Consider the following 11868-nt stretch of genomic DNA (forward strand, 5'->3'; position numbering starts at 1 on the left):
AGACTTGCCAAGGCATGGCTGATGGCCTTAGAGGTGTTTGCTGAAGGCGATGATGACATTTGTTGCGGTCTTGCAGCTCTAGTAGCAAGGTGCAAACTGGTTAAACAAGACACTCTGGATAAAACCTGCTAAACAACGTTAAATGTCAAGCAATGCAGTATAGTTAACATTTTGTTTGTATGTCTTTTTTGGGGGTGGGGGGGTGGGGTAGAGTTTAGATTCTCTGCCCGAGCCCGAGCCCGAACTTGACCCGACCCGACCCGCGGGCCGGGTCGGGCCGATATTTCCAGCCACTATCCTCGGGCCGGGCCGGGCCGGGTCCTCAAGCTTGCTTTTTTTCTTCTTCTAATCATTAGCCTACTTGGGTGGGGAGCTAAAGCTATGCCATAGTCAGACTCAGAAATATTTTATATTTATCAAAGTAGGCCTAAGTAACAAGTGTATACAAAGTTATACAAGTTAGGCTCAGAGTTACAAAATGTCAATTGGGTCATTCCACGTCAACTCAGCCACCCATGTACATGACACCTCTCAGATTTTGCTGAAAAGTGGTGGAAATATGCCTTATGTTACCAAACTGAGGAATCTGAAGTTTCAGGTCAATATCTTAAACGGTTTGCCCGTGGCGTCCATTTGAAATTCGGGTGCCACGGCCCTAATTGACACATTGGAATTTCACATTTCATCCTTTGCCATTTTTGGAAGCCCATAATGTCTGTTCTAATAGTGGTAGAAGGCTGGAAACTGGTGTGGTAGTTCATTGTAGCCTGTACTACACAATTCTGGAGGCAGAATCAACATTCCTTACTGTTTGGAGGAGAGGTGGGTCACCAAAGTCCTAAAAAATGTTGACAGCATGTGTGATTTTTCACTTTTTGGGTGGCCGTAGCACCACGATTAATGATCATATTTATTGTAAACAGGATTATTTGTTATATTTGGGAACTTTGCTCTTGCCAAAATTAATTTGAGGGTTATGGTACCACTGATGGGGGTTTTATGGGGGTCCAAAAACCCTCTCCGGCAAATGTGACTTTTTTGGAACCCCATATTTGGACCCCCAAATGACCATGTGGGCACTTGATGATCCTAATGGGATTTATACCAGATAAAGATACATATTTGTTCTTTCTTTTAATGAAATAACATTTTTGACTATGAAGCTCCATAATATGAATTTTATTCTTCATAATGCACCATTTTGGACATTGTTTCCAGAATTCTGGAATGTAGATCAGGGAGAATTTAGTGATGATAAAGCATGAAAAATAGTGGAAATAACTTAGTATTATGTTCAGTGATGGCAAACAATTAAATACTGAATCTGTCACAGATTAACCCCTTATCCCCCATGAAAGAGACCCCGTCGGCATCTACTTTCAAACTAAGTGAGTGAGTTTTTCCTTGCCCCTGTCCTCAATAACCATGACAAAATGATGCCACTGCTTCCACAATTTCTTGGATAATACTTAAAGACACTATTCCATTTAATTTTCAATTTAATTTTATTTGGAGTGACAGGGGCAAGGAAAAACTCACTCACTTAGTTTGAAAGTTTGATGACGGGTCTCTTTCATGGGGGATAAGGGGTTAATCTGTGACAGTCACAGTATTTAATTGTTTGCCGTCACTGAACATAATACTAAGTTATTTCCACTATTTTCATGCTTTATCATCACTAAATTCTCCCTGATCTACATTCCAGAATTCTGGAAACAATGTCCAAAATGGTGCATTATGAAGAATAAAATTCATATTATGGAGCTTCATAGTCAACATTTTTATTTCATTAAAAGAAAGAACGAATGTGTATCTTTATCTGGTATAAATCCCATTAGGATCATCAAGTGCCCACATGGTCATTTGGGGGTCCAAATATGGGGTTCCAAAAAAGTCACATTTGCCGGAGAGGGTTTTTGGACCCCCATAAAACCCCCACCAGTGGTACCATAACCCTCAAATTTAATTTTGGAAAGAGCAAAGTTCCCAAACATAACAAATAATCCTGTTTAGAATAAATATGATCATTAATCGTGGTGCTACGGCCACCCAAAAAGTGAAAAATCACACATGCCGTCAACATTTTTTAGGACTTTGGTGACCCACCTCTCACCTAAACAGTAAAGAATGTTGATTCTGCCTCCAGAATTGTGTAGTACAGGCTACAATGAACTACCACACCAGTTTCCAGCCTTCTACCACTATTAGAACAGACGTTATGGGCTTCCAAAAATGGCAAAGGATGAAATGTGAAATTCCAATGTGTCAATTAGGGCCGTGGCACCCGAATTTCAAATGGACGGCACAGGCAAACCGTTTGAGATATTGACCTGAAACTTCAGATTCCTCAGTTTGGTAACATAAGGGATATTTTCACTGCTTTTCAGCCAAATCTGAGAGGTACCATGTACATGATACCCCGATTTTGGCTGTTTTCACTTGGAATGACCCAATTGTAATGTCATCTGCGCAACACGTGTCATGCGCAGCTTCTCCACTCGCACACATCACACCGGGCCTGCTGTGCTGTATTGTGTAGCTTAAGTGCAACGTGAAGCTTGAAGATGTAAAGAAAAAAAATGAAAACAGGAGAAATAACTTAGAGGAAGTTTGGAGAAAAGTCGGAGGTATGCATTTGTCAGGTATGCTTTGTTGCGTGCATTAAGTGCGCACGATGTTCACCTATGACAGCAAAAATACTTTAAGATGAACATGAAGCAGGCTTGCCATGGCAGAAATAATGATAGCCGGCCCTCACATTCTCCTCTTCTATTTCCCTCCCTTTGGTGAAGTGTAGAGGGACTTGTGTGTTACCAGGGTGTGTCACAATGTGTGTGTGTGTGTGTGCATGTGCGTGCATGCAGAGAGAATGTATATATCATAGAGTATACGCACACAATATATACACACACATGTAGCATGCCAAAAAAAAAAAAAAAACGATAAGCCATGTTTTAGCCTTCTTAGTTTTTTAGCCATCTGTGTGCTTTGTGTTGTAAATGTAAACGTTCAGCACCAGTATTCAATTCCATCCTTCTTTTTCAGAGCCACCATGACCCGTCTCCTAAACGCCATGGGCACCCTCATTGATATTTTCCAGGAATACGCAGGTAAAGAAGGAGATGCTAAAACCCTAAGCAAAGGGGAAGTGAAGACTCTTTTGAGTAAAGAATTGGGCATGAAACTTGAGGTGAGATTTCTAACATGCAGTGTTTTACAGTATTACTACAGCAAAAAAACTAGATAGATAGATAGATAGATAGATAGATAGATACTTTATTGATCCCCAAGGGGAAATTCAAGATACTATAACTATATAAGAACTATATACTGTAGTTCCAGTGTGCTGAGTGGTTTATACAACTCCTAAGTTCCTAAGTTAAAGGTATTCTTCTTGTTTCTATTTGCAATCAAGTTAATGAGTCATCAAGGTCATGTTTTTTCAAGACATAAACTGTGTCTTTGAAATTAACAACTTTTAATATTGAATATTGATGACCTACTTTCTACACCTACTTTTCCCACTGCTTCCCAGAACTTTGAAACCCCTTGGAGACACAGAATTTCACTTGTATGCATCATGTTCTCACAAAATACTAATGCTTGCTAGCAATCAAATTAATCAATGTCCTCTTTTGTCCTCTCAATGTCCTCTAAACGGATTTCTGTAGCTCAAATAGCTCGGAATTGTAGTTGGGAACGTCAGTTATAATGGCCCACGTATTTAAAAAATGTCGGGTTTAAATCGGGCTCGGGCTCATAATTACAGTTAACGTGTCGGGCCGGGTCGGGCTCGGGCACAATGTGCACGGGCTCGGGTAGGGTCGGGCTTGATTTTTTGGGCCCGATCTAAGCTCTAGGGTGGGGGGTGAAATTCTATGTTGAATACATATAATTTAAACGTATGCACAGCATTGTAATACCTCCCCAGATACTAGTGACCAGAGAGCCTGAGAGTTTTTCTCTGAAAGTCTATTTTTATTGAGGACAGCTACCGTATTCCAAGAGATTGTTGCACACATTAGCAGTTAGAGTTTAGGGACATAATCAGTTAGAAATGTTCTTCCATAAACTTAGATGATCCTTTGGGATTAGCTTGTTAATCAGTGACCCCGTAACACTGTGACACCCCTATAGGAAACTCTGTAGGATACCAGCTGAGGCAGCAGCTGAACCAAAGCAAGAGGAACCAAAAGCTGGCGACACGGTGAAGGCAGCAGCTGAACCAAAGCAAGAGGAACCAAAAGCTGGTGACACAGAGAAGGCAGCCCCAGAAGCACCCAAGTGAAGATGAGTAAGTGTATTGCCCCTGAAGTGACAAAGAGAGTCTCAGCCCAGGTGTATCCTAGGTGTGTGGAGGTCTCTGCTTGAATAGTTGTCAAGGGATAGGCTAACTTGAATGTCCGGCTTGTCCACCTCTCACAGTATAACCATTGGCAAGTGTCTACATACACACACACACACACACACACACACACACACACACACACACACCTCTAAAGACACTATATCCTGGTGATTTTCTCTTGCTGTGCTAATGTAAACCACAGTGGCTTCAAGGTAAAATGCGTGTGAAATGAGGTGTAAAAACCTACTTTATTTTCTAATTATTTTAATTACTTCCAATATTTATATTTATTTATATTTTGTTATTGCCATACCAGTTTATACCATCAGCCAAAGATGACTATTCCAGTCCTGTACCTCTGTGATTTTGTATGTGCGCCATAGACTGTATAGAACTATATAATATAATATAATATAATATATACAGTATATAGACTGTATATATAATATATATAGAACTATATATATAATACTCTCTATGGTGTGCGCAGTCAGCCAATTGTAAACTGCTGTTATCAATGGGAGGTTGGAATGGAGTATTAGGACATCCTAAGAGTTAGAAGAGGGTCATTCCACATCAATTCAACCAGGGCCCAAGCACTTAGGTCTCAAAAAATTCTGAAAAAATACCAGGTGTAAGGAAAATAAATTAAGAGCCTATGTTGAGTACAAATATGTCTTCTGAAGGCCTAAACAGAGCCCAGCCAAAAACTCCAATACAATTTTAATCAACAACGCGTGGAATGACCCAACATGAAGTATTATCATTTTGTACTACAGTAAAAAGTTAAGAGTAGGTTTGTAGTAAAAACTATAAAGCATGTTACATTCATAGGCGGAATAAGTTATGGCAGCTAGGCTACTAGTGTTACTAGCGCTCATGTGATAAGTTATGGCAGCTAGGCTGTAGCAGCCCTCGGAACCGAAATGAAGAGGAGTCACGAAAACGGGTGCAATGACGTTTATTGTCGCTCTTCCAGCACCGTGAAACTAAAGTATGATACACACAAGAGCAAGTAAATAAAAATACACAGAGTGCATAGTTTTATGCAATTATTAACTGGATACTCAAAATGATAAATGAAGAATATGCTCGTGTAAATGCAATAGGCCACAATAAAGCCAACTTTCACGTTAAATTCACCCGTGTGGACAACTCATAACTCAAGAAAACACTGCAAATATAATTTAACACTTTACGTTACAAGGTTCACTTGGATAACTGAACATTATACTTAAAGATTTCATACCTCGCTCCACTTTCCAAGGGTGCAAACTAGCAGTTCATTTAGCTGTCCATTAGCTCCTTGCAGGTAGTTCACAAAACAGACTTAACACGAACATAATATGCTAAAATGTAATCCGAAACGGTGATGTGCACGTAAATCTTCAAGTAAAACAAAGAGAAAAAGTGTTCCTGTGCGTATGTAGTGTATGTTCACGCAAGAGAGAAAAAATGTCTGACTTGTCTAACAAGGCTTGCCGCGCGCTGAATCTCCTTACCCGTCCTGTGTAATTTCAAAATAAAAGTCTCTTAAACTATGGTCACTTACACTCCCACCAAATCATGTTATGATGAATGAGGTAAATGAACAATGAATCAGTCATGATTTCTAGGCCACATTAGTACACACGCACAACAACACAAAACTAAAAAAACATTCCACATGTGACCTAAACATGTCTGAGGTAAGTGGTTTGTGTTGGAAATCATTTACTGAGCTTCCACTAGCAAGACTAATTTTTGGATAGGTCTTTCTATAATTGAAGTTTTAAAAGTATAGTGTCCCTTTCCTGTCAAATTCCGATCTCCTACTAGTACCTTTACACGACGAACTAACCCATCACTTCCTTCTGTGACATCAATCACTCGTCCAAGACGCCACTCATTCCTTGCGAGCATATCATCCTTGATGATGACTAGGTCATTTACCTTTAGATTTCGCCGAGGTAAGTGCCACTTTTGTCTTATGGAAATATTCAGGAGGTATTCTCTTTTCCACCTGCTCCAGAACTGCTCAACAAGGTATTGTACCCTGCGCCACCTTTTTACAGCATACAAATCCTCCCTGACAAACTTCCCAGGCGGTGGCAAGGCGACTTTGGATTTCATCAAGACGAGGTGATTTGGAGTTAAGGGCTCTAATGAGTGAGGGTCATTGATTCCTTCCACATTTAATGGACGACTGTTGACAATGGCCATTGCTTCATAGAATAGTGTTCTGAGAGAAGAGTCATCTAGTCTACCTGGACACTGCGCAACAGTAGCATTCAACACATTCCGAATGGTTCGGATTTGTCGCTCCCAGATGCCTCCTGCATGACTGGCGGAAGGAGCATTGAAGATGAACTCACATTGTTTGTCTGCCAGGAAGGCTTCCAGTGCCTTTGTATCACATTGCTTAAGGGTTTCCTTGAGCTCATTTCTAGCTCCGACGAAATTTGTGCCCTGGTCACAGCGGAGTTGACTGACTGCTCCTCTCAGACTGACAAAACATTTTATGGCATTGATAAGACAGTCCGTAGACATATCTTCAAGCATTTCAATGTGGACTGCTCGTGAATACAAACATGTGAAGATAAGCCCATATCGCTTGTAATCTTTACGACCTTTCTTAACAACAAATGGACCGAAGCAGTCCATCCCACAGAATGTAAAGGGGTCTGAAGCTTGGCAGCGTTCCTTTGGAAGGTCGGACATTTTTTGCTCCTCTGTAGGTCGTCTAAGCTTTCGGCATTTTATACATCTGTGAACAAACTTGGCAATAGTTTTACTCCCACCATGGATCCAAAAACCATTGGCTCGTAGCTCCATCAATGTTTGATTTCGTCCCTGATGACAGATCTGGGCATGGTAATGAGCTATAACTAACTCCGTGATGTGGCTGTCCCTTGGGAGGATAATGGGGTGCTTTAGTTCTTCACTGAGGGCTGACTCTTTCAGTCTCCCACCAACACGAAGCAGTCCTTCATCTAGCATGGGGTCCAGGCAAAGAAGGGGACTTGAACTTGGGAGACACTTGCCCTTGTGACTTGTTTGAAGTACCTTTATCTCTTCAGAGAAGGCTTGTTGTTGGACCAGCTTAATCACAACCTCAGCAGCTCTCTTACGTTCACCAATGGACACACATTCAACATTTTGTGAGGTTTTCTTAGATCCAACTCTCTTGATTCTTGCAACCACCTTCACAAGCTTTGTCCAGGAGGAAAACCGGTTCAAGCGGCTTAGGATATCACTCGTTTCACTGACTTGGGTTGCAAATATTCGAGCTGCCTTGACTTCTGGATCTCCAACAAGCAATTCAGTCGAGGGTTTAGGTGGCAAGAGCACTTCTTGTTCCCACAGAAATCTGGGCCCAGATAACCAATTAGATGAGGAGATTTCTTCTGCGTTAATACCTCTTGAAGCGTGGTCAGCCGGGTTTTGTGTAGTGTCAACATAGTGCCATTGGTTGGGATCTGTACTTCCTCTTATCAGTTGGATACGGTTGGCCACAAACACGTGGAACCTTCGTGCTTCATTGCAGATGTATGCTAGCACCACCTGAGAGTCAGTCCAAAAAAATTCTTCATCAATTTTCATCTGAAGTTCCGTCTTTAACATGACGCTCATTCTGGCTGCGGTGACAGCAGCCGAGAGTTCCAATCTTGGGATACTTAAGATCTTTGATGGAGCTACTCTGGACTTTGCCATTACGAGACTGCAATGGATCTCACCTTTGTTGTTTCTGTACCTTAGGTAGGAACACGCTCCATATCCTGTACTGCTGGCATCCGCAAAGTGGTGTAGTTCAATCCTGACAATGTTACCGAGGTTGTGAGGAACATTACATCGGGGTATAGTGATCTCCTTTAACCTTCTGAGACCATCCTTCCACTCCTCCCACCGTGACTGAAGGCTTACAGGAATGGGATCATCCCATCCAACACCTCGGTGACACAGCTCTTGCAGGATACATTTCCCTCTCAGGGTGAATGGAGCCACGAACCCGAGTGGATCATAGAGGGAGGCGACAGCTGACAGGATACCACGACGAGTTGGAGGCCGGTCTTTGGCATCAATATTGAAAGAAAAGGTGTCAGTTTCCATGGACCACTGAATGCCAAGTATGTGTCCTTCTGGTAAGGTGCCCGGATTGAGATTGAGAGGGTCAGTAGTTGCTGCTCTTTCTGATGGAGCTACGCAGGTAAGAACCTCTCTTCGGTTTGAGTTAAACTTATGCAAGCGCAAGCCTGCACTTTTTCAAAGTTGCTGTGCTCCGATGATTAGCTCTTTAGCCCCTTCCTCCGTTGGAACACTGATTAACCCATCGTCCACGTAGAAATTATTCTCTACAAAGGCTGATGCTAGGGGATGGTCAGTCTTATGTTGTTGTGCCAGGTACCTGAGTCCAAAATTGGCACATCCTGGGGAGGAGGCAGCGCCGAAGAGGTGGACTGTCATTCTATATTCTTGAGGTTCTGCTTCCAACTGACCTCCCTCCCACCAAAGGAACTTCAGGTAATTACGGCATTCGGGTAAAACGGAGAACTGATGAAACATTTTTTCAATGTCGCAGATCACAGCAACAGCTTCTCTTCTAAACCGTAGAAGAACTCCCACCAAAGAGTTGATCAAATCAGGGCCAGTTAGTAGTGTGTCATTCAAAGACATCCCATTAAACTTGGCAGAGCAATCAAAAACAACTCTAAGTTTATCTGGCTTTCTGTGGTGGTATACCCCATGATGTGGAATGTACCACACGGTCTCTCTCTCAGAAGCTGCTGGGGCTGGTTCCGCATCACCTCTGTCTATGATGTCTTTCATGAAGGCCATGTAGTGGTCATAATACTGTTTGTTTGACTTCAACCTTTTCTTCAGGTGTTGCAGCCTAACAGTGGCCAGCTTTTTGTTATTTGGAAGAACTGGTAAACCAGTGCCTTTAAAGCGAAGTGGCATTTCGTAATGTCCATTGTCCTTTTGCTTAATGTTGTCACTCAGAAACTGAATGAATCGAACATCATCCTGAGACACGTATTTATCCTCATAGGTCTTTTCGCTGAAGTCCGATTCTAAAATCTTTAACACATCTGGAGCAGATGGCACTGGGATTTCTTTCACAGAGATTCGATGAACAAAGCTTTGATTTCCCTGCCTGTCCATATGGGGATTGGCTGACCCTATGATACTCCAGCCTAATGCAGTCCTTTGCGCAAAGGGCTCATTTTCACTACCTGAAATGACCTCTAGGGGGGCCAGTGCTGACGGACAGTCGTAACCAATCAGTAGTCCCACCTCACAGTCTTGTAATGGTGGCATCTTGTTTCTTAAGTGGTTCAAATGAGGCCACTGGAGTGCTGTGCTCTTAGTGGGAATGTGTGACTTATCGACTGGAATGAAGTCTCGAGTGTAGGCCTGTTTTACTGTGATGTATGTTTCCGAGTTCAGTCCTCTAACCTGTAGACCACTAACAGTCTTACTTGCTATTACTGTATTGGCAGCAGTCATGGTGCTTAACTTGAGTTGTACTGAAAACGTGGTCACACTGAGTCCTGCAGCTAGATCCTCCAATATGAAAGTAGTCACTCTGTGTGTCAAGCAATGCATAAGTGAGAATTTCCTTTTCTGGTGCTGTCGTCGAAGACACAAGAACTGGGACAATGCTGGAGGTGGTTGAGGCATGTTGTGTCAAAGCAAATGATGTAACCTTGTGTGTTCCCTCATTCCTATGTTCTCCTACAGCTCCAGAGTCCTTTGTGGCTTTTTCATTTGAGTTTATATTTCCTTCTATGTGCAGGCATGTAGGATGACGTCGACCACATGTGCTGCAGGTGTGTCGCCTTTTACACTCTTTGGTAACGTGCCCCTTTCTTAGGCAACCGAAGCAAAGATGATGTTCATAAATGAAAGCCCTTTTATCATCTATGGATTTTGCAGCAAAAGTTGGACATTTAGAAATACCATGAGTTTCATCCTGACAACATAAGCAAGGTGGCCATGCCCTTGACTGTTCTACTGTCTCAGTGGGAGAGTCTTTCGTTTGAGTGACTGTGCTTAGGGTTTTGGCTCGCTGTGGAACCCTCTCTTCCGTCGTTTTAATGTTCAGCCGAAGTGGTGAAGCAATGGGGTTGCATGCAATTCTGGCTTCCCTTACCAGGAACTCTGTAAAGCGCGCAAAGCTGGGATAATTTCCACTTTGATCTAATTCTTCCACGACAATACGACTCCACCTACGGACCAACCACTCAGGAAGCCTTTTAAGAAGTTTGTGATTCTCCTCACAGTCATCGAGAATGCTCAGTCCCTTAACATGGGGAATGGCCTCAGCACACCCTTTAAGAAAATCAGCGAAGTCTCTAAGTGCAATTGGGTCATTTGCAGAAATCTTCGGCCACTTTGCAAGCTTATCTCTAAAGGCCTTTTGAACAATGAATGGATTCCCATACCTATCTTGAAGGACTGCCCAAGCACCCTGATATGCATCATCTGCGTTCCGATAGAAAAATCCCTCCACAGCCTTGCGTGCTTCTCCTGCAAGATAACTCTTTAAATAGAGCATTTTTTCAGCGACTGGAAGGGGCTTCTGATCAATTAATGCGTTGAAGGATAATTGCCAATCGATAAACTTCAAGGGGTCACCAGTGAATGTTGTAGGTTCTGGGACAGGTAGACGACTTAGAGTGAATGAACTAGCAATTTCTCGAGCTAGATTGACTTCTGACTGATTTGACGACGCTCCTTGTGATGTTTGATAAGGCTGGAACGGTGTGGCTTGTACATTTAATGGAGTTTTGACAGTGATTTGGTGGTCTGGTGGGATCTGGATGTGTGTTTCTTCACCAACATGAATGAAGCTATCACAGTCATTGTAAGCTTTCACGCGCGCTGCTGCTACCTTTACATCACTCTCTGCTTGTAGCTGTTGTAACTTTATTTTCTCTCTCCCTATTTTTAATTTCATTTCAGCCTCCATGGCTTTCCATTCACTCTCAAGTTCATCAAGCCTTGACTGTTGAGCATGTAGTTCCTGCATGGCCTTTGCTTGTTCTAACCTGGCAGCAAGCTCAGCCTCAGCTTTGGCACGTTTGCTAGATGCCGCGGAGTTGGCATTAGAGATCTTATCAAATTCTTCAGGTGACTCAGAGAACACAGTTTCAGTGTTTGTTTTACCGAAGACCGACCCGTACTCATTCTTATTTAAAGTCATCCTCACTCTTTCCTTTTCAAGTTGACCGTTAAAAACTTCATGAGTATTTTTTAGTCGTCTGGTGGCTAGTTCACAGATCTCTGCTGTTATAGTGCCACATGCATCCATTCGACTTACAATGTCTGAAGTAGTAGGCTACTATGGTTTCGCTGCATAGCTTGATAATGTTGAGCAACTGTGTTGAGCTTAGATTCAATGTTGACTTTACATGATCTAAGCTCTTCATCTGAGCAGCACGACTTTAGCTGTGTTCTTATTTCCCTTGCTGTCTGTCGCCACACTTCAAAAGTCTTGTTGAATGCTTTCTCATTTTTCTTTGCTTCTTGTTCATGTA

This window comes from Alosa pseudoharengus, unplaced genomic scaffold (genome assembly GCF_046254945.1).
Source record: "Alosa pseudoharengus isolate Yale_2024_CS ecotype anadromous, Long Island Sound unplaced genomic scaffold, YU_APseudo_1.1 YU_APseudo_1.1_scf_12, whole genome shotgun sequence".
In the NCBI taxonomy this organism is placed as follows: Eukaryota; Metazoa; Chordata; class Actinopteri; order Clupeiformes; family Clupeidae; genus Alosa; species Alosa pseudoharengus.